This window comes from Lepisosteus platostomus, chromosome 20, assembly GCF_059453375.1.
Source record: "Lepisosteus platostomus isolate fLepPlt1 chromosome 20, fLepPlt1.hap1, whole genome shotgun sequence".
NCBI lineage: Eukaryota > Metazoa > Chordata > Actinopteri > Semionotiformes > Lepisosteidae > Lepisosteus > Lepisosteus platostomus.
Window position 1 is genome coordinate 6,182,084 of NC_142630.1, and position 24,286 is coordinate 6,206,369.

The 24,286-nt window shown below is 39.8% G+C and overlaps 1 protein-coding gene and 1 long non-coding RNA gene across 3 annotated transcripts in view; one reads left to right on the top strand and one right to left on the bottom strand.

The window, feature by feature from the left end:
- smpd3 (sphingomyelin phosphodiesterase 3) overlaps window positions 1-24,286 on the top strand; it is a 79,945-nt gene that overhangs the window by 2,172 nt on the left and 53,487 nt on the right. The gene's annotated exons all lie outside the window — the stretch shown is intronic.
- LOC148644370 (uncharacterized) lies at window positions 19,280-23,184 on the bottom strand. Its single transcript, XR_015928708.1, has 3 exons — window positions 23,100-23,184; window positions 20,397-20,473; window positions 19,280-19,365 (listed from the first exon to the last, which is right to left on the bottom strand). It is a non-coding gene; the product is annotated as an uncharacterized LOC148644370 (long non-coding RNA).

Consider the following 24,286-nt stretch of genomic DNA (forward strand, 5'->3'; position numbering starts at 1 on the left):
GAGAGGATCGAATTGTTACTGTAAATGTGAATATGAATAAATTATGCATTTGATAAAATGCCGTTATATTTTCAGGATTGTAATTAAAGAACTAACCAGAATCAACAGAGACGTAGACACTTAGATTCTTCTGGTTAGGGCGCCGTGTGCTATGGCTTAATTTTAAAATAGGCTCTTAGGGTCCATAAATCTCAGGACTGATTTCTGTTGTTGTGTTTATTGTCAAAAATGTAGCAAATTATGATTGCGATCATGCCTATTTCTTCTTTTTATTATATTATCTGCTGTAGTAATGCACTGCTAATGGTTTAGCACTTCTTAATTGCCATACGAGGCCACAGACGTCATTCCAGCTTTAGCCAGCTTTACAGTCTTCTATCACATCTGTTCCCTGTGGATCTCCCTTAATCCTCTACCTTTCTTGCAGCCATTGACAATTCTCATAGCTACAGTACCTTCCTGGTTTCTCAGCTTGTAAGCCTTTCTTAGAATTGCTTAGATTTTAGACGTTTATTGTAAATGCCGCAGAATGTAAAATCTACAAACATTCTTTAAAGCTTTTTATCAATATGCACAGTGTTAAAACAATTATGACTGCTCCTGAGACAGCCCCTATTCCGCTGTTCGTCCAATATTAGAACTGATGCTCTGCCGTCTCATATTCCCAATACCTCCCAATGAGCACATTCAGAATTCTTCATGCGTTTAACCACATGTGATATATAAAGTAGGCTTAAAATCTAAAAAACCCACCCTCTGCTAATGGCAGGATACACAAAGGCCAATTTGTGAGATTTACAAAAGCTACTGATGGTGTAACAGTGCCTAGTACAATATATGGAATAGTGACTTGAATGTTGCGGTTTCAGAATATTGCAGGCCATTTCTTGGGACAATATTTGAGGTAATACAAAATTTGCATAGAGAAATCCTAACCTTTGAATGACCCACCTAAATTTTCTTCAACAAAGTGTATTTTAGTCCTGCTACACCACATCTTATGGAGATAGAGAACTACAATAGAAGATCCCTGTCTAGGGCTTGCTGTGGACAGATCTGGTAACATTGTGGGAGTCTTCACAGGTTAGGTCCTTTCACAGCAGAAGAGATGTATCTCACTGGTTGGTCTGGCTACATTTAAAATGTTCTGGCACTGCTGCATTCCCTTGCCTGGTGTCACCAGATCCTGGCCTGTGTGGAGATCATTTATAAGGGGCTTTGGCTTGCTTGGAATCATGGTGCCAGTGGGTGGATAGTAGAGGTTTGGAGTGCTGATGCAGTCAAAGACTATATTGTGGGGGTCCTTCGGTTGAATCTTGAAGGCAAGTACCAGTTCTTATGATTTATTGAATTTTATTGTGCATGGGAAAATAAGTTGTTTGTCCTGCTGTCAACTCATGCAGAAGTTAAATAAAACTTCTACCAATGAAGCAGTTGTCCTCTGGCTAAGTATAAAAGCTGATAAGTACTTTCCTCTATTATAAGCTAGAGTGATCTCTTTCCACATGAATGCACACTTTGTCATCATGCCAAATTTATACTTATTGGAACAAAAGTTTCTGTCGAAGGAACTGACTCTCAGACAAAGATTGAAAACATAGTAAATCTACAGGGAGAGTAAATTCATTGTGGTGAACCACAACCAAAGTAGTTATTTTAAGTCAAGAAATCTGATGTGGGATTGGATTTGTTTTGTAAAAGAAAGCTGTATATTGCTGACAAGCAATGCTTATTTCTCTTTGACTAATGCAGTACTTCCCTAATGCATTGTTAATGGCAAAATAATGACACACAGAATGCTCATTGATTAGCAAAGATGGCATCCTTAATCTAAACCATTACTAGGAAATGGTTTTATCCATGATAATTAACAGGACAAGATTTTTTTCTAGTCTGTTTTTTTGCTTATCCAGTAGTTTATAGGGCAACTCACAGCAGTTGGCCTAAAAAATAAAAAAAAATACTCTCTGGTATAAATATTTTTGTAGTCCAGAGGGAGAGTTTCTTCTTTTAACTTTACCCCCAATGAGCATGAATTCAAGTCTGTTGCTTTCCTGAAATGAGATTTTCCCTGATTATGGTAAAAAATAAAGCAGATCTCATGACCTTATCTGTTTTTACACTTTCCCCTTTTTCTTAGGCATGTCTGAAAGACTGGGTGCATTTAACAACTGCATGCCAGCATGACGTAGACCCTTGCAACCGACAGGATTTACCTTTCTGACAATTACTTAAAGATTCTCCTGTCCTTTTCTCCATCAATATATTCCATTTCAAATAAAAGCACATGTCAACAAAAGACTAAGAGCTCCGATTGCTCCTTTAGCACAGACAGGGAGAGAAGCTTGGGGTCAGAGCGCAGGGTCAGCCATTTATACGGCGCCCCTGGAGCAGCTGGGTTTAAGGGCCTTGCTCGGGGGCCCAACGGAGTAGGATTCCTCTGCTGGCTGCAGGTTACAGAGTGGCACAGCCACAGGCACAAATCCTTAGCCACAGTGCCACCGCACTGCCCCTTCAGGATGGAGTATCTCTACTTAGCCGAAGATACTGTACACTTCCCTCTAACGGTACCTAATCACGCACTGTGATGTAGGAATTGAATTTAATGGTGGTACCCAGACACCATCTTAAAGGAGCTGTTCTGTACCTTTCAGCTGTTACACTTTCATTTATGGAACTTCTTCCCAATCCTAGTTTATATACCATAGCATGCTGGTTATCTTTTGAATGCTGGGTCCTATGTTAGAATTAATTGTATTGTGTTGTACTGTGGTTTTGCATTGTGTGTGTCAGGAAACCTCTGCAAGCTCCTCTGTTTTCAGGACTGACACCAGTTCGGTATCCGTAAGCCTACTGCATGAGGTGTGTCTGGGTCTTCTTGACTTTGTTTCTTGATTTTTAAAGCTATTGTTTGTAAAGTGTTCTGTAAAACGCTTTGAGAAGCCACGTTTAAATATGCTAAATAAAATCAAGTTTATTATGATTATTATTTGTTTGTTGCTTCTCAAAGAGCAGCTGATGTTTTAATGTGTCAGGGATCCTTTATCTGCCTTTTCACGTGAACATTTTGCTTGTGTGAGTTGGCTCTGTTCTAGGTTCCCCTTTCCCTGATGGTTGGTGTATGACATCTTAAACTCTGTTGTATGTAGGAAGGTTGCACGTACTGTATACTGTAGGGATCACACAGGCAACAGTGTATAGTGCTTCATCAGCATGATCTGAATTGTTAATTTGTTTATCTGATACATTTTCATTGAATCAGGTTTGGAGCATTATTTTTGGAACGTGATTAGAACTGGTTAAGATAAGATCACTTTATTAGCCATATACAATTTCTTGCATTAGGAATTTGTCTTTTCCACATCCCCCAGCTTGCTCTCCATGAGACACGCAGACACACAGACAGAGAGAAACGTGGGGTCAGAGTGCAGGGTCAGCCATTGTACAGTGTCCCTGGAGCAGCTGGAGTTAAGTGGAGCCTCATGAATATACAGTAAAGATTATAATAAACCAGATTTTAGCAATTCGTGTTTAGATATTTTTGAGAGATTGCATACTTTGTCTGATGTATTTTTGGAATAAATGTCCTGGTACCCCTGTGAAAGAACGCAGATGGAAAAATGTATTCAGTAGATACAATTCTAAAAGCACAGCACAACACAATACAAATGTATTCTTACATATAGAACAGATGGCCAGGGGAGGTAAAATGAGGAGTGTTGTCTTGGAGAAAGCAATAGAGTGATCAGCTGGGGGAATACAGTACATCAGAGCAGACAGGATCAAAGATCACTCCAGGCCCTTCATAAGCAGAATAACAATTGCAATTGTAAAAAAAAACTATATTTATGGAGAATATACTGACATGAAGGTTCTGCATATTCTGAAATTCATTTTTTTTACACAGCTGACCTACAGAGAGGGTGGATGTTTGCCCACATCTCTTACCAGACTGCTCCTATTTCATATTGATCTGCAGTGCTCTCCCTTGGAGAGTGTTTGACTAGCATGGTAGAAAGACAAGCATGCCCAGTCTCCTCTTACACCCCTGGGAGCATTTTCATGACCATTGCAGCAACAGGTATCCCAGATCCAATGACAGACACCCCCTCTTCTCTCCTTCTTCAGTAACATGGACACCACTCCTACTGTGCATTTAGCTTGTCACTCAGTGTAATCTGTACCGGGAGTGTTTATCATCAGGTTGAAAGAGTTTGTGATTTACTCCCCAGTTTTGCTAGGTCCATAAAAAAGCAAAGAGGTGTTTGCCATGTGACAGTAAAACAAAATAATTGATTACAGAAACTGGCAGCAATCCTGGGACTCAACAAGACCACTGCCATTTGCAGATGTTTTTGTTTAATATGTTTGATAAAATAATTTGACAGCAGTGATGGTTTATGCATGTTGAGTAAGCTCTTGACTCATCTAGCATGTATTGGACTGTATGTAATGATGCTTAAAAATACAGAAATACTGTACAAGTGTCCCAGGGGGCAACCTGCTGGGAGGACTGTCTGAGAAATGAGGATTGTTGTGTAGATCTCTGTGGGAACAGAAAGGAGATCCTTGGCAGAAGATATTGTAACATTATAACATAATGCACACAAAAATCTACAGTGGTCATTTCATTTTCAAAAATTACCATCTGAATTCCGACCACCTTCATACAATGGGGTGCACACACAACCTAAACAAGCCAGCTGTAGCAGTGTGGTGAACTACACTCAAAATATCTCACGTAGAAAGTTGCAGTAACAAGAACTGAAAGATCTTGACTGACATTTGCTGATGGAAATATTCTTATGGCAGTACCCATAGTCCTGCCAATCAGCTACAGAAAGGCCTCATATCTCTGGTCCTTAATGGCCAGAATCCTGTACATTTTCTAGGTCTTGTCTATTCCCAAACAAATTGGGACTGGACAGAAAGTATTATATTGGTCCAATTAAGGAGACTTTAAAAGGTGCTGAGCTGCTCATGTGTGCCCCAGGCTGAATAGGGGGCTAGAAGTTAGAGGAAAAGGGCAGACAAACATGTTTAAAAATTGACATCTTGCAGGGTTGCTTTTCTTTAAAATGAGGAGTGAGTTGATGGAAACCAGTTAGGGGAATACAGGCACACAAAATTGTGTCCTTTTCTTCATCAAGCAAACGATTGCCCTATTTAATGACTTATGTGAATTTGAGAATAGAAAATAGAGCTTCACGCTTTCCAGCAATGTAAAGAAAGAATGGTTTCCACAGAATGAAAGGCACAGGCCTGGTATGGCTTTGTGCCTATATGTACAGTATATAAACATGCAAATTAAACACACTGTCCACAAGGAGAAAAACCCTTCTTTCTTCTTGGATTTTGTTCCACCAAAAATATAATTTACTCCTCTCCTGGGCAACCAATAGTGCTCGGGTTTGGAGCGATAAAATGAAGTGTGTGTGAGGATCTCCTGATGCTGAAGTGGGCAAAGCACAAGACCGACATGATTTAAACCAGGTTGATTACTGCACAGAAATAACTGTGATCATATCTGAGTGCAAAGTAAAACTACTTTCTTCTTGTTACGAGATGCTAATCTTTATTGGCTTTTATCGTGTAACCAGAGCAAAAAAGTTTACCGAAGCGACCATGGATGTCAGTCATATTTCATGCGAGCCGGAGGTGAGCAATTAAGGCATAAAATAAAATCTACCGTTTGATATTTTTAGTTCAGAGCAGTGAAATTGCTGAGTGTAAGAAGTGTAATTACATGGGATGAGGTTCTCCCGGCTGGGCCGAGCTCTGCGGGGCTGCCAGCCTCACTGCGACAGGGAGGCTCAACCCAGCGCTAATCGCTGGGTTGGGATAGAAAGAGGCTCCCACGTGGCTTGAGGGCAAGGGCAGGGCTCCCGGTGCCAGTAATAACAGAGAACAGGGAAGCACGGGTGGGATCGTGGGCCCAGAACCGCACTGTCAATCTCAACAGCATCTGCAAGCAATTTAGAGGAGCTAAATTAATGCTATTTCAAAAAGACGCCGTGGCCTCCTGCATGAAACAGATTTCTCCCAGAGCTTCTTGTTTCTACTAGATTCATCTGAAATTTGCTTTTACGTTTTGAAGCCCTTAAAAAAAAAGAGCCACTGAAATCAAAGAAAGTCGATCCCCTTTGTATGAAATAGTTTATATGAAATAGTAAACTCACAAACACAGAGTCTGCTTTTTAATTCTCAAAACTGGAAAAGGTTTGGAAGGTACCGTGGATATTTTCCAAAAGAGGACAAAATATTTTCTTCTTTCAGACTGTAATAGTCACATGAAAGCTGTCTTACTTTCTTGTCATTGCTGTAAGTACAAATATTTTTACATCTAGATATCTGCAAACAATATACTTATATGATTATACAATAATGAACGTTTATTGACCACGATTGCATGAAAGGTTATACTAGGTTATGAAGTCTTCCAGTCCCATACAACAAGAATGCCCTGGACCAACCCCATGGTGTATGTGAGGATAACTGCGATTCTAACTGTGAACCTGGCGAACTGTCTGATGTTCTGAAAAGTGAAATTCTCTTGATTAGACTGCAGGGTTTTATAAAAACACCCTGTACGCGAACCAGGATTTCTTGGAATGTTAAACAGTCCTCCTGGTTGCAGATGAAATCCCCGTCTGTCTGGCACTCACACAATGATCGGTGACCGACTGCCCCTCTCTTGCACGGTGTTTACCATGCCTGAACTTTGGCCAGTAACCATGGCAACTCCTTCCCAGCCACCTACACATTCTGGTGATGTTATAAACTGAACCACTACTTTTTGATGGTCTGGAATGATTCACACTGGAATGATCTGGGTATCAAATATAAGGTACTGTTTATTACAGTTAATATATTGTTATAATTTATTCATAAGATGTTTTTTCTATGCTCAACTCTACTTTGTTTGAAAACCACGTGTTGTTTAAGAGGGAGCTGTATCATCCAGCATCATTTGTGACCAATATGTCACTCAAATCTCTAGAGCCTAGACACCTGTCCTCTTCCATAAGGCTAAAATACTACACAAAACCTTTAAAGCAGTCATAGCTGTGCTCGGCATAGGCCTAAATTCAGATGTTGGTGCAGCGGAGTTGCAGGATACATTCGTCATGTTACGGAGCGTCAGGAAGAACCCTGTGCAGGTCGGTTCCGTAGACGAGAGCGAACAAATCTGAAGGGGCCAGAGGAAGTCGAAGTCGGTGAGGCAAGCGGTGTCAGGATCCAGAGTAGGAGACGGTCTCAGGAGGAAGTAGAGCTCAGGGAAACAGCGGGCTGTTCAATACCGGGCCGTGAAGTGCGGGTTGAAGAGGGTTTAAATAGAGAGGCGTGTGCGGAATGTCGATTGGTGATTAACAAGGTCCGGCTGTGCCCGTAACAGGTCAGCGGCCTTCTGAGACCCTGCAACATGTTTTCTTTAACAAAGATAAGATAAATGCTTAATAACATAGAACTAGAGCACAAGCAAATTCTAATAATCCAGGGTCTAATCCATTAGGAGCTTTAGATTTGATCTAGATTTATTTTGTCTCAACACTTTCCTGTGTTTGAAAGATCTGACACAAATCGATACATGTCACAATGAGTTTTTGTTCACTTGATCCTTGCTGTAGGATCACTTAAAATCAGATTTCTATTAGAAACATATCCACTTATAATACTGTATGTTTTTTTATTATAACATGTTTATATGATGTCTTATGTCCTTTACTTTTTAACTGTATGATCACAACTGGTTAAAGTTCATTTAGGCCCCAGAGTATATATTAACTTTAACTAGTGATACAGGTACATACTGTACAGAGGGTATGTATTAATAGGGATGCAGGTTTGGAAAATACACTTATTTGTTCCAGTTCTATTTATCATACTGCAGAATGTTGGGATGGGTGGACAAGATTATCCATTCTGCTTTGATAGATCTCTGCCCATTCCTGACATGGACTCTGTATGCAAGGTTCTTGGTAAGATTGGATTCGTGAGGGTCTTCTGGGCCACGGTTGTGACTCTACCCCTCTTTCTGTCTTTGCTACTCAGTAAATGCAGTGGCATCCTCCTCAGTGAAAACCCCTGTCCTCCTGAGCCAGGTGGGCCGACTGGCAGACAGGCAGAAGCTGCTCTTGGGAGTGTTGTGATGTGTGAAGAAACTGTTCCTGTCTCTTTGCTACAGTAGATCAGGTCAGCCAGATGTGATCATTCAATGGTCCCAATTATTGAGGTATTAGCTATCATCCCAGCATGATCCCAACCGAGCACATTGGTCATTCTTTACCCTGCCCTTTGAACGTCAAACAAGAGTCAGTCTTGTGTGGAATTTGTATAGATACTGATTTATGAAATCTGCTCTTGGTTTTGGGTTGACTGCGTGTTGAGTTTCTTTAGGATGGAAGTAGAAAGAGGAAGAGCTGGAAAGAGAAAAGGTTGCACCACTGCATTATTTGAAAGAATATGTTCTGAAGTTGTTGTATTGATGACCTCAGTTTCAGGGATATGATGATAGCCCAGGTACAGTATTTTGAAAACAAAATGATTAGAGTAATACGTTCATTCAAGCAGATTCAAATTAATCATAAGCCAGCCTCTGCTTCTGTGCTCTAGATTTGTTGTGCAGGCAAAATTAAACCACTTAACTAAAAATCCGGAAAACTGTAAAGAAAGATCAATTAATACACAACACAGATGCTTTAAAAGTGTAAGAAAAAATGTTTTGATTTTAATTTGAATTTTGTTTTCAGTTTTGGAATTGTTTCATGCAGCATCAGTTTGCAGAATATTTTTTTATTACAAAGTTTGAGTAATTTATAAACATACACACTACTATAGGTACAAATACACAATTACATTTTGAAGGGGACAGGTTATTAAACTGTCTCTTCCTAAGCAAGAAAAAGCCAGACTGTGCTTGTGACAACATGGTATGCGAGGGGAAAAAATGCAATGATTCTGAACTTCCTCTCACCCTCACTTTTCCACTACCTCATAATTTAGTTTGTTTTGCTTAAGATCAGAGCCAAGCACCAGCAGAATTAGATAAAAACATTTGCTTGGGTTTTTTATTAATTAATGCCGGGCGTACTGCAGCAGTACAGTTAGCTGACATGATTAACAGAACCTTGCACACACAATCACCAAATTAAATTGTAGAGGAGTTTCATTGCAGTAGGTGGGGACTTTATTGCTTGTCTCTTTGTGTGTTTCTTCTTGCTTGGGCTGGTCTGATCCTGCTTAGTTTGCGCTCTTCAGACTAATATTTTGTCTCAATAAATTGGATTTGCACTATTTGCACAGGTAGAGAACAGACCTACTGTAGCTCCCCATTACTCATGCTTTCCTCATGTCACAGAAGCTACTCATGAGGACCTTCTGAGAAGACTTTGCTAAAGCAAAAACTTTGGTTAATTCTGCTGTGCTGGGAATCGTTCTGGACTCCTGGTTCTATATGTGAGTTTGTTTCAGGGGGGTGGGGTAGGTTATCTTCCTGTCCACTTGGCAGTTTCCGAGCAAACGGTTGGAATTCAGACTTGGTTGATATTGGCCTCATCAAGCGAATTCCTGACTGGTAACCAGATATAGCTCATGAGCGTTTTTTTTTAAATCTAAAGTCAAAGACATGCGGCTTCGAAGCTATGAGCTACTTGTTACAAGACAAACACATTTGGTGGTTCAGCTTTGAATTATACCAGTTGCAATTTACAGCTTTCTCTGCAAGAACAACTTGTATTAAATATTTATTTATTACATGCACTTACGCAGAAAATGATATATTTTCCCATTTCCGGAAACAAATCGGGAAAGCATGCCTAAATTTGAGACTCCTGATACAAGTAGCACACCTGACAAAAACTACATGTGCATATGAAGTCATGTGACATGTGACACTGGAGGGTGTGAAGGACATCAGATGAGTTATCCATTACTGCAACAAAATGGCAGATAAGAGGACTTCCTCTCCGTCAGGGGAATGCCCTTCTTATTTGAAATACCTGCTGATGAGACTGAAAGTCAGTGACTTACTTAAGTTATTTCATTTTGGTGAAGCGAACATTCATGATAAATATAAAAGTCACAAAAACTAACCAAAACAGACTGCGACAGGTGTAGCAGTGTTCATTTATCGAATGAATGCCCCACGTTCTGAGTGTATGAAGGCTGGAATAACTGTCTGAGCAGTAGAAGGGATTAAACTCCAGAAGTGGAAGTTACGTTTCAAACAGTATTGTACTCTGCAGTTACCTTGCAGCACTGGGTTCAGGTTCGGTCACTACAAATGGCAAAAGACTATTACGATGATTACAACTTCATGAGTACAACATGTAAACAAAAAAAAATGTAATCTAGTCTAGTGGATTTTGTAGAAATTAGATGAAAGGCTTCAAAATCCTGCAAGGCATGGACAAAGCTGGTTTCTCCTTGTAATATCAGTGTAGAGACCAAAACCAAAAATGAAGTGCATGTGCAGAATATACTGTACAATAAAGTCTAGTCAAATCGTCTTTACAATATGAAGGAGTCTAAGAAGTGGAAGGTTTGGCAAAGATGTTGAAGGAAGACACTTACTGTATAGAAACTTAATAAGAAAGGTGGGCTAAATACCTCTTTTCATCTCATCTCTCCTGTTTCTTTACCCATGGATTGTCAGCATGACTGACATTTTGTAATATTGAAATGTGGTGTTCCATTTATATATCCTGAGGTTGATACCTTAACTGTTGTTGGAATAAGCACTTCCACTTAACTCAGGCAGTGTACAGTAATTCATTGATTAACTGCTTCAAGGTTCGGGTTAGTTCAATTAATGGGATAATTGCACTAGATTTCCTCCTAACAGCTTTTGAAGAATGCCAAAGTGCTGCTCTGGGTTTACTGTTCCGTGTTTAGAAAGGTCCCCATTCAATTCATATGCTCTTGGTTATTTATCTGTTTATTTAAATCCATTAAGCTTTCTTTCAGTCGTTTTCCCACTTTCCTGCTTAATGGCAGATCAATAAATAATCATGCCTTTTCTGGTTTTATGCAAATCCAGAAACAATACAATGATAGTTGATTTGCCTTTTAAATTGTTACCTTTTCACTACAGCACCTTAGTAAAATATGAAATAGATATAGCTAATGAATATCTATAGCTAATGAAAAGGTAATATCAGTTTCTTCCATTTCATTTTCTAATTGATTAATTTCTTAATCTTCTCATTTAATTGTTACTGTTTTCTCTCCTGATTAATTTTTTTATTAATTATGCTTTTTGCAAATCTAAATGTTCTAAAATGATGCATTCATACAGTACTTAAACATCATACTGTACAAACGTTTTCATTATACTATATTAGATTGCACATACTCAACACAGATTCTGAATTGAATGCTCTAATGAGCAGGATTGAAAATGATTTTCGTCATTGTAAAGTTATTACTCAAAACCTAATTACCACAATTGCTCAACATCTAATGCCAATTGAGAAGGATTATGGGCAGGATTAGAAACAATGCCGCATTTTGCATTGTTAGAAAATGTGCAAAACATTCTGCCATTCGTTGGTTCCATGCACATTCAATGAGTGATATTGTGGGAGTATGTGACAAGGTACCCAGACGTTGTTGAAGCCAGTGCATATTGAAGGCTTCCTTCAATAAACAGTTGGATGAGATTCTGGGACAACAAACTACTAACTTACCAAGATGTAATTGATGGGTCAAATGACCTCCTCTCACATGTAACCTTTTATATTCCTATGGATAAAAGAAGATGCACCGCAGTCTGAAGTGAACTGGGAGGCAGTAGTGTGAGGGATGAACACTCTCTACAATACCAGACAGGCCTGCACGCAGCCCTGCAACGCAGGGGCTGTACCAGGCTACGAGAAAAGGAAAGACGAAAACACAAACTGAATCAGCTTCATGTAGCAATGCTAAGGAGTGCTTTCGTCACCTATACCAGGTTCCCGTGATTGTGGAGGAGCAAAAGCACGCTGTAGTGTTGTAAACCAGTGTGAAGCTCACGCATTGATGGCTGGCATTATTCAGTTACCCCTCATTTAATGACAGATAAATCCAGGTATCTACTGGTATCTACCAGGTATCTACCACATTACCAGAGTACACAAAGCTGAAGACAACAAAAAGGGCCCAGTTTTAGACAGGGTTAGGCCATGGGGCTGTTGTGTTAGGGCAACGTTGGGATTTGCTGGATGCTGTGGTGACCTCAGGCCCTGATATCATTAGCCTGGTAAGTTAGAAAGAAACTAACTCCTTGCTTCCCTTTTGAACCATGTGAATAAGCACACTCATCTGTCAGTCAGTCATCTGTCTCATGCACCTGTTCAGAAAGAGAAAGACAATGGTATATATACTGTATACTGTATATACTCTGTGTAGTCCTCTATATCATGAAATGTGCACAGACAGATTTCTGATGATGTTTAGAAAATAGCTGCAATTTCCACTACTGGTGGAAATGTCTTGAGGTGCCTTTTTTCACTAATCAGTTACTCATTATTTGATGAGGTGGACTGCTGAAACACAATGCACTGGGCTGCCTAGATGCTGGTGATTGTGTCACAGCACCAAATGAAACAACCATGAAAAGAGGGGGTTATTTATAATGTCTTTGGCCTAAGAGTACAGTGGATGTGATTCTTAGTCTTAGCAATTTCTGTACTCTTGGCTTAAAGGAGGTCAGTGACATCAACACAGTGGAAAACCTAGTCGGCAGCCAATCCGCTAGAATTAATTACACAGGAGCAGAAGAAACAGGAGGACCTAAGGAAGGAAAATTGGAAGGTGGAGAAAGAACTATAGCGTCATATCAGCTCCATCACCATTGATCCTCTCTGATCTGGATTTTAAATGTATATTTAGTTCATACACCCAGTGGAGATGCATTCTCCTATGGGTCTGCGTCGGGTAAGTCTGTTTAATTCTCGCTGAATCATAATCTCATGCCTGTCTCATTGCACAAACAAATGATTACACCCGGGGGCAACTGTTGTATGGATCCTGTATCATATTTTAAAAATCCTTATGTAGTCATGCACCTAAATCTACCATGTCCCAATGTCTTTCCATGTTTGCAAGCAAGCAATAGAGACTGGAGTCTGGGGCAATGTTTGGTTTATGTGTCGTGTGATCCATTTAAGTAGCAGAAGCTGAAGAGGTCGGGAGACAGTCAAATCTTTTAGTAATGTCTCATTAAGGTAGAAGAGTATGACCTTGTTCTTTCAAGACAAGGGGCTGAAATGGAGGGACAGTGGTTCAAGCAGGTTTCAGAAAGGGATAAGGACAAAATCAAGAAAGATTTCACCTTTGTCTTTAAAATAACCACTCACATTTGGTTACCAGATTTGAACTCATACTGTATATTGTAATGAATTATTAAATTGAGGGTTGTCCTTTACTTTAGCTTAAAAAGAAAAGGTCCTTATTAAAGAGGGGAGTCCAACAGACAGCATTGAGCCTGAGCTGCAGAGGCAAGCCTGAAGTCAGAACAGGGTGAAGACGCTGCGATGGTGAGCAGTGATTCTGCCGATCCTCATCTGACTCCACGTGGGTCAAATTTCCTTTTGAACACTTTACTCACTCCCAGATTTCCCCTAGGAAGCCCAAGGTGAGGCGAGACACTGCCTTAACAGCATCAAGCAGGGGCAGAATAAATATTTCAGCGGGAACAGGCGGGAGCAACAGGAAGGAGGGATCTGTGCTGCAGGTTTCAAAGCCTCTGTAGACAGGAAGAGGGGCTGTCCTAACTGCAGGGGTGCACGGGACAATCAGGGTTTCTATTTCTGTAGGCCTGTGGCATTCAGAGAATTTCACACCTCTCCGAGAACACCAAGAACAAAAAAACCATAATTCCTAACAAGCTTACAGTTAACAGCCCTGGAACTTTGAATGTACCTGTGTATCAAACTCATTGATCATTCTCCCACCTTTACTCAATGGCTGCTCATAAACCATAGTAATGGATGGTTAAAGACGCACTGTTGATTTTGCTCTTCTGTGATGTGAATACATAGTACTTGTTGGACTCTTATTCTCCTGTTTGTTTTCTGCAATATTATTGTCTATTTGTCTTTCCAGGCCCTTCTGGCTGAGATAGAGCCAGGGTGTGTACATTTGTCTTTTCAGAACAGTGTACTGAAGATTCAAATCCAATTTCATTTTCTGCCAGAGTGGTTTCTTCGAATGATAATGACCTAAATTCTTAAAATCAGTCATTCCCATTTATATAGGGCTGGGTAAAGATATGTCTACACACTTAAGAACAAAAAGATAATGCCTGAAAATGACTGCCAGCTATTAGCTATACCATTCATCATTTAATATATCTTTCTCAGATCATATGCTGTTATTTCTATCCGTTGCAACATTCAAAGTGTCATTTGCTTATTTAAATCAATATCGGTTGATATAAATTCATTAACCTCTTTTGTAATTTATCTGCAATGACAATAGTAAAACCCTTTTATGTAGCAGGGCACCCACCAACCAGTTGAAATAGAAATACCCCTCTCAGGCAGCCCAGGACTTTCTAGAGACCGAACCCTTACACCACCCAGCTACTGTACCTGTGTTCCGCCTGCAGGAGTGCATTGTACACTCTCCACCCTAGCACTACAGTATGTGGCTGTTTCATAGTAAATATTTGAATTTTACTTAACTTGAATCTGGCTAGAGTATCTGAATAACCAGAAATATCTTTCTAGTGTGAGATACAAAGAATTGATTGATTGATTGGTTCGTTGGCTGAGTGGAGTGAGTTGTCTTCTGGCCTTTTCTGTTCTGTATTCACAACATGTAGGGTCACTTGCATTGCTAAGCGCCTTGGGGGCAACCTTGTTGTGAAAGGCACTATATAAAAATAAAATTGAATTGAATTGAGTAAACGATGTGTCAAGTATAACTTTGCTTTTTGGCACTGCTCATGACCTACCGCATTAATAAACGTATCAAGAAAGATTTTGATCTCCACACCGTTTTCCTTGATGTATACATGTAATACTTGTAGTATATTATGTGTACAAATACATACAGTATATGCAATTTATGTCATATGCATTATATGTACAGTATACTAAAACTGTGCTGATCTCAAACTGAAAATGATTTTGACACTGATGCAGTTGATGTTCACTGTGTTCCTTTAGGCAGAGAATTCATGACAGGAAAACCCAGTGTCACAGAAAAGGTGTTGTCTACTTCATAGCTTTTCCACTTTGGGCTTTCTTAAATGTTGAGTCTGCTATAACAGGTATGAAGGGAAAACTTTATAAAACTTTCTAAAATGAATACACGTAAATAACTGATATTTAATCTAATTATTTACACTCTTGTGATTGTGTCCAGTATATGTCAGAGTTAAGCATGCTGAACGATTTTGTAGGGAGACTGAAATGTTGACACTAGCTAGTAAGTGATAATGGCATCTGTTGCTTACAGCTATCTGTCAGAATGCTTGAATAGTTGCAATCTGGTGTCACATGCACTGTAGATACCCTGCCATATTTCTCAGTAATTAGTCCTGTATAGTAGTACAACCATACAAACTTTAATACCAAAAATGCTTCTCTCCCTCGGCTGTCTCTTCCTGGGTGCTCTCAGCACAGTGCAACCTCGAATGGGTGTCCATGGAAGCAGTGTGAAATTGAATTGGAGTGGCCTGCATGGCGAATGTGACAAATGATTGTTTCTCCAAAAAGGAGAAGGTAGACAGATTGGATTACACAGATGATTGCATTTACGGTAATAGCGATGGCATTATCAATTTCCTCTAATAGAATTAAAACTTCAATTACCCAGGGCCCAGGGCACTCTGGCCCGTCCAAGGGCAGTGGTGTGATCGATGGAAGCTCGCTAGTGGGAAGGAAAGGCCCAGGAATCACCCGCTCTGAAATAAACACAATCGACACAATTTCTGGGGTCAGGTGTGGTTAAGGACTGACAGCGAGCCTGGCCTGGGAAAGAATCCACCGGCAGAACTGTTTCAAAGGGTTGTTATTTTTTATTTCACTGTTACTTTAATAACCGTGCTTAAATTTCACCTTTGTGAAGTTGTTAAGAAAAGTACTAGGTTAAGTGAGAATAAAATGCACTCATTTTAAATTCTGAAATAATAATTCGATATTATTATAGGTATTTGTGTTGTTATTGTAAGGAGGTATGCAGTAGCATGCAATATTACTGCTATAGAGGAAAAAGTGAATTATCTTCTGTAAACAGTGTAATAGTCACTAGGAGCAGGGACTTGTTAAAATATTTCAAATTCAGAATATTGCAGGTTTAGCGGAGCTAGTTTGGACACGGTGAAATCATCGCCCTCCATGCATGTAGCAGGGACCTCAGCTGTCTGGACTAGGGGAGGTCTCCTTTAGCTCATGCGGCTGGTTCCCTGTTGTGTTACACTGGAGACCTGGGTTGGCACTCCAGGTGTTGCGGGACGAAATGGGCAGGTGGAGTGGTGGAGGGCATGAGCCCACACAGAACCGTGAAGGTCACACAAATACTTGGTTAACACCCACCTCCTCCCTGGGCAGCTGGACAGCACTGAAGACACCTCTACAGCTTCAATGAAGTTTGTTTCTGATTCCTTCCACTTTAGTCTGCTTTATATCTGCTGTCACAACACGTTTTTATTTCTTTGGGCATTAGAGCGCTTGAAGAACATGGAATATCATTTGTTTTGCAACCAAAACTATAGATTTTGAACCATGCTTTGATGAAGTCAGTCCTCAGGAAATCTAGATTGGTTGTAATAGGGGCATAACACCATAACAGCAATTGTGAGTTTATCACAAACAGCTTGGGGGGACTACAGTATATGCAGCTTTTTTCAGATATTAATATGTCCTGATATGAGGGAACATTTCCACTTCCTGAAATATGGAATAAAAGACATCCCATAATGATTTAACGCAGTACAGCATGTTTCGGAAAGTGTGCAATGTCACTTACATTGCAGAGTAGTTAGCAACCCTATTTTCTAACCTGCAGATCTGTAACACAGGTCATTGATATGCTTGCAGCATGCTGATTCTCCCAGTGCAGCCTTACTGAACTACATTTAAGCAGTTAAGCAATAACTGTTTTGCTATATAGCGCTTTAAAACTTTAAAGTGAAACATGCAGCTTAATTCAAGATGGTAGTAAGGTTGTCAGCAGTACTGCTTTTCAGTTCCTCCCAGAGAGATGTGGGTTGGTGTAGTAACAGGAAGTGACTAACATCTACACAGAGCTACTGTGAATTGTAACAAATTATGTTTTGTCCATTCTCCTTTATGCAAAGACTTGAAGGTTTACTAAAGAACAGATTATTATTACCATTCTTTCTTTTGAGAAGTTGTGTCTCCAACGCATTTTGGACCTTCTTGAGTGGTTATTATTAAAACAGCAGTTACAGTCATAAAAAGTCTGCAAAATAAGCATCCTGTGATTGCAGGGCATGTCTTATTGGCCTTTGATTAGTCAGTTCAATATCTCTTTAATTGAAGCTATATACTCTGTAAACAAATGGCAGTACAGTATATGATTAAACCATTTCTTTGAAATGTAAACTAGCTGTATCTTATCATTTTCTCTTTGGCCTTTTCAAATCACATGGAACCTTCCATTAAATGTAATGAATATGTAGGGGGGTTTTCAGAGCCTCAGGACAGATCTGCATCAAATATTGTGACTGTAAAACCACACCACAAGCCTGTCTTGAATTTTGGTCAACAAGGTCTAGCTCATTGGTACCACTCCTTGCTTTGAAGTGCTCTGCTGAGAGGGAGGAAGAACTGTTACTACATTGTCCTTGAAAGCTCTTTGATAGAGGCTGCTAAATATTGATTAATATTTTCATTGGTTATAATGGATTTTAGTAATTAGTTTTTAACTAACCAAAAGAAACATTTTGCTATATTTTCAGATAATACATTTGTGGATGTAAGTGCACTTGCTGCAAGCAATGCGTCATGGAAATTTCTGCTGTTTTTGCAACCACAGTCTTGTGTACCATACCTTAATCACAGTAGCTATTTCTTACCTCTGCAAGCTTTGCTAGTATTCTTTGGCAAAGGGTGAACTTGTGCATGCTAACATTCTGCACGCAGTTCAGATACCGTGATATAGGTTTATTTCTGCTTTCACGTTCATCTTTTCGGTTTGTCTACTTTGATGAAATTGCTTTGTTGCAGGACCACATTTCCCACAGGGGGGAAACGCAAAAGACAGAAAAGGGTTTGAGGTTCTCCATCCAGAACTTTAGCATCTGATCACAGAGCTTTATGGAAGACAGCAAGAAACCGAAGGCTCTGGCCCTTTGTTTTTCTGCCTCTTGGAAGGTGGTATTAGCTGTCAGTTACGAAGAAAAAGTTTTGGCTTCAGCTTTTGAAGGCTAGTTATTTTGTAGCCCTGTGTGTCTGAGGTCTTTACCTCAGAACAGTGGATTGCTCTGGTTTTGTAATTAACACATTTCTGGGTAGGACAGTCAAATATATGAGGAATACAAACAATCTTCTGCCACAAGTAAGCATGACGTTCTTGATGTTAAACTGTATTTTTCCGACAGTTTCAGAACATTTGGGATGCAGGCATTAACAACAGACAAATTGTCCTGAAGTGAATTGCTCCTCTTTTGGAATGTCAGAACATACTCCCAACATGTGTTTTCACATTTATTTTAAGTTTCTTGTGCTAACAGGCAAATAATTGTATGTCTTGGCTCTATCACACCCGTCTATGTGTCTGAAATCATAACCAAATCTTTCTGTCCTACGTTGCGTGTTCTGTGCCCCTGGGAACGGGGAAGAGGAGAAGGGTAGTCAGCATGCCAGCTTACATTTGAGTCTGGGGCTGCAGCTCTTCTTTAATCCCTTTGAAAGGTTAAGGTTTGATTAATGAGGAATATTACTTCCTGTCTAAAAGGCCTGCATATAGTAAATCTGTATCATATGATGGTGACTCCATTCACCAACTCAGAAACACTTTCTCCTTCACTGAAAAGAGAGAAGGAGATCTCATGTGAAAGTGAAAACAGAGCACCAGACACATGAGGTTTCCTAGTTTTGGGCTGAAAAACAGGACAAGATAAGACAAAACACCAGTTGAAGTAATACAAGCTCCAGTGCTACATGCTACATACTTTATACATGTAATACTTCAGTGCTTCAATACTAGCTGTAATTAAAATACTGAATACCGAACCTTCATACAAAGTTTTTTGTCAGAGAGCAGAGACACTGGCGGTTGGATCATTCGCTGATGAGCAACCACATCTGATGTCTCTGTAAGAGGAGGCTCAGAGCAGGAAGTCCTCGCCACAGCCAAGTTCAACTGCTGCTCTCTGCTCTCACCTCAAAAGCATGCTTGAGTCAGAAGGAGCTGTGGGGGAGGGGAAGTAAAAAACTAGTTTTTGTAGCCTTGTTTCCATGTGCAACCCAGGCATTCCAAAAATAAACCACATTATAGTGGCATTCCATAGTATATTTACTATACTTTTACTATTGAGACACAATTGTTTCTGACATGTTGACAGCGTTTAATATAACCTTATAAATATCAATGTCCATACAGTAGCTTCATCTGTACTGTAGATGCTATTTTCCAAGCTATTTTGACATTTTTTAGAATAACTAGAATAGTAATATTTATAAGTAATAGGTTTATTCCATGCTGAAAAAAAAAGAAAGAGAACACAACGTTTCGGCCGTGGAGCCTTCTTCAGGTGTGACTTTTTATCCACACCTGAAGAAGGCTCCACGGCCGAAACGTTGTGTTCTCTTTCTTCTTTTTTTTCAGCATGGAATAAACCTATTACTTGTTCCTTTGCAGCCTACGCATGCTGACGCAGCTCCCCACCTGAACTACTAGTAATATTTATAACTGTTCCAAAGGCTGTTTTCACTTGTATGTACTGTTATATAAAGTATACTGTTGGCTTGCACGGGTGTCTTGCTAAATTAACTACAATTAACTTGTTAACCCCTGTTGTTTGGACTATATTTCTTTACTGTTCATATTTTTGGAGTAAATAGGGTTTTAAAATATAATCCTTCTTTCTTAATAAACAGGCACACAGAAGGTATTGTTATTAAGTTTGAAAAAAACGTTAGTAAACCTTCTTAAACTTTGTACTGGACTCCCAGGTGACTTCATCAACATTGAGCTCTAGAGTCCAGACATCACCAGCCTGAGTCTGCTCTGTGGCATCAGGCAATGGTGACCAGCATTTCCTAAGGGGAAGTGTATGCATGTTGGTTTGCTTGCCTTGGTGCACAACAGCCACCTCAGTAGCTTGCAGGGAACCTGTGAGCTTGTTACCAGCGTGCTACCAGCGACAGCTGTGTGAAATTTCCATTTGATGTTAGTTTTGCTTGTGGGGGTTGTGATGGGCGCACAGCTACGAGGCACACCTTTCAGAAGCTTCCACATCGTCTTCACCACATCAAGGGCTCCAGCAGGGAGCCACACAGATCAACTGCGGGCAATTCTAGGTCAAGAGGCCAAAAAAAGTTAAAGAATTATATTTTTGGTAATAGTTATTTAATAACTAATGTGATAGTTATTAATAGTGTAATTAATGTAATGGTGTAATAATGTAATAATTTGGTAATTACTTTTTGGTTCTCCTTTTGGTAATAGTTATTTAATAACTAATGTAATAGTTATTAATAGTGTAATTAATGTAATAGCGTAATAATGTAACAGTTTGGTAATTAATTTTTGGTTCTCTTTTTGGTAATAGTTATTTAAGATTTGGAGATTTCCAAAAATCCAAACTCACAATAAGATGTAGCCAAATTAAGATGAAAATAAAGTATCACTGAGATAATCGCCATTAGCCTGCATGTGTATGGGGCACGCCTTGTAGACCAGGAATCAAACTTCTTTGAACACTTCTCAAGGCAATCATTTCCTTTTTGCAATGCAGAAGTCAAAGCTGTATCCCATATGAAGTCTGCCCATTGCAATGGATAACTCAGTGAGAGGTCTCTTTAGTCAATTCTGAAAACACTGACAAACACCAGGCATTCCAAGAATCGATTCGCTCATACCGCGCTCCGTGTGAGAGTGCCCTAACTTGCTCATCTGCTGAACCTCTTTATGGTGGCCTCACTCTTAAGTGTCTCTCGGCTTGGGGCTTATTGGAAAATATGTGCCTAGTCTTATCACAGCAGGAGAGTCGAGCAAGATCGGTGGAAACAAATTAGCAGGGGAGCAGAACGATGTCAGACCGCGTTTTTCACAGCATGGTATAATTTTCCCATCTCAAGTTCACTGCTACTTGAATCCTAACTTTCCCCCCTCCCCATGCCTTCCATTTGTTTAAGGTGGTGGAACACTATGTACTGCCCCACCAACAACTTTTAATACAATCTTCCATTGTCCAGTTCTCCAGTTTTAAAGCTAAAGGCATAGGCTCCAACTTTAAGCATGTGCAGTAAGCAGTATGATGTGCAATGCGAAGCTATCTGGTACTGTTGTGTTTGTGGATGCTCTGTTTTCTGAGAGGGTGTTGTGCCGCACTAACGTAGTAGTATTTATTCTGTGTCAGGGCTACTCTCGTTAATGTAGCAAGGCTCTATCCTGTTTCTCTTATCACTATGCTAAATTCAGGGTCATGCACATCAAATGAAAAGTAATGATATTCAACATTTGCAAAACTTATCTCATCCAATGCAACATTTGCAAAATCTTGTCTGTGTATCATTGTGCAAGTGCATGCTTTTCATTTGTTATTGAGTCCTTTCTCACACCACAGCTTATAAAAGTGCTGAAAAGTAGAAATGTGGAACTGTAGAGATTGAAAGAAAGGTGTGTTTAATTTGTGTTTATTTCATTTGAAGCTGTTTTTATTGTTGACTCAACGTTACTTCACCATAATTGCAGCAATTAATCGATAGACTTGATAGAAAAACAAGGCATGGGAGACAAAATAAAAACATGAAATAAACTTAGCCAAAAAAGACGTTTAATGACTGCTGTCATTCATGTCGGAAGGGGTAGTGCTGTCCGCACAGTGTAACAGAAGACAATTCTGCAATGCAAAATGACAGGTGTATCACATAGAAGACATACAGCACTGGCTAGAAACATGTTATTGTGGGGGACAGAGATGAAACTTTTAAAAGCCAGGGGAATGATGCCAAAGGAAACAAATATCAAAACTGGTCTTTACTGGTTAGATTTTATATTTTTCAGTTTGGAGCTAGTGTTTTGCACAAATAAGATGATGTATTTGGTTCAGGTTTCAAATCCAAGAATAAGTTACATACTGCTGTCCTTTCGCCTATACAGTACAAAGGATATACGTTACATTAATATCCTCCCTCTCAACTTGACATATTTGGCTTTCTGGAAGCTTCTTTGATGGTATTTGTACCTGTTTTTATCCTGTAACAGATGCTTCGATTGATTTTGAGTTTTCATCTGTGAATCTGTGTTTTTGATGTGTTTGTGTTCTCGCCAGTTTTTGAGAAATCCTCCATCAGCCTAAAACTGCCACTGAGCATCGTGGGGTTCGAGTCCCAGTCCCTGAGCTCGCCCCTTCTGTTTCTGTTAGGGGTGTTACTGCATTTAGGGAGCTCCTGTCTGTGAGCGCCAGGTTCCTGCAGGCCCTTGTAGAGATGCCTTTTAGTAAGACCTACAAAGCACAGCTGATTTGACTTTTTATCTACTTGATTAGCACAATTAGAGTCTGAGATGGAATAAAAACCTGAACTGGAAGCAGCAAGAGGACTGGAGCTGCCTCCCCCTGCCATTAAGAAGCATGTTCAGTCTCCTCTGAATCATATTTAAACACCTCTACAGACCACGTGGGGACACATTGTTCTCTGTTTAAAGTAGTGTGAGGTTGTCTTTTTCTAGGAATTTGTGAGCTCCAGTAAAGAACTAAAGTCAGACTATGTGGAGTCCAGGTCAGGGTTATGGACTGTGGTGTTCAAATCCTGGGTGAGACATTGCTGTTTTACCCATTGCTGAGATTGCTCCAGCTAAATACCCCAGGCAATGTGAATTGTCAGCTCACTAACATACAGTAATAATAACTTCACACGGACGTCTGTCTCTCCACCACTATAGACAATCTAGGCTCCTGAGGTTCTAGCCACCAATACCTGACAGTCTGTCTTCACTGGCTTGTCCACCCCTGGTTGAAGGAAAATAACTCACATCTATAAGCCATTAAAAGCATCCATTCACCAGTCCCCAGCAGCTAACAAAGACACACAGTAACTAAGTGCTTGGAATGGGGGTAGCCATGGCAACGTAGCTCCCTGGAGCATGCCAGGAGTGGCGTCACAGACAGACTCAGTCATACAGTGTGTCTGTACAGAGGGGGGGGGACTTTCAAAGCAAATAGAGTAACGCAAAAGGTCAGCTTCACAAGCCAGGAAGAGCAATGCTGGAGCAGGGGTGATCCTCACAGCAGGCTTGACCGTCTATTGTGCCTCAAAATAGCAGGCAGCCCGGTGGGTTAGTACTGCAGGCTGTTTGTTTTTTCACTTTTGATATCTCTAATCTTCTGTGCCCACTCAGTCTTAAGACATATCAATCCCAAATACAAGTGACTGTGCACCCTATTTCCAACAAGGAATGAAAGTATTGGACAGAACTAAACAGAGAAAAAGTAAACCCTTACAAAAGTGCAAAGAGCACAACTCATCATTATAATTCATTGTTGATTGTCTTTTCTGATCCCATTATCTAATGAGACATAGATTTAAAACAAGTGCTGCACTGTAAGATGATGCAGAATCTCCACATTTCCAAACTAAAGATTTACAAATCATGGAGAAAGCAGTATTTATATACAAGTAGTACACAGTGAGTTTACACCCACGTAAGAGACTGTGTAAAAAACATTTTTCAGTGAATTCTGAGTTGCAGTAAATGTTAGAATTCTGGCCTGTTATTTCACTCTTTACTTCCTGAAACAGTTGCCCAGTTGATGCTAAAGAACTCCAAAGTAAAACTGACATCATTTATTAGTGCACTGAACAGTCCAGTCTAAGCCCTCGACATCTTAAATGCAACAAGTATCAGATACGTGTTTAAAATTATTCTAAATGAGTTTTTAAGACATTGAAGGAATTGAGTCTGATCCTCCTGTTTTAAAATGTACTCTTTAAGAGACAAAATGCAATTACCCAGTGTTATCACCATAGTCTCTGGTGTGTACAGTTCTTCACACTTCTGCATTTGTATTCTTGTATTTCAGAAGGATTCTATCAGTTATTATAGTGATGTTATGCGATTTCTTTGTGCCCTTACTGTCGTAGAGGGACAAAAATTAGAAGCTGTT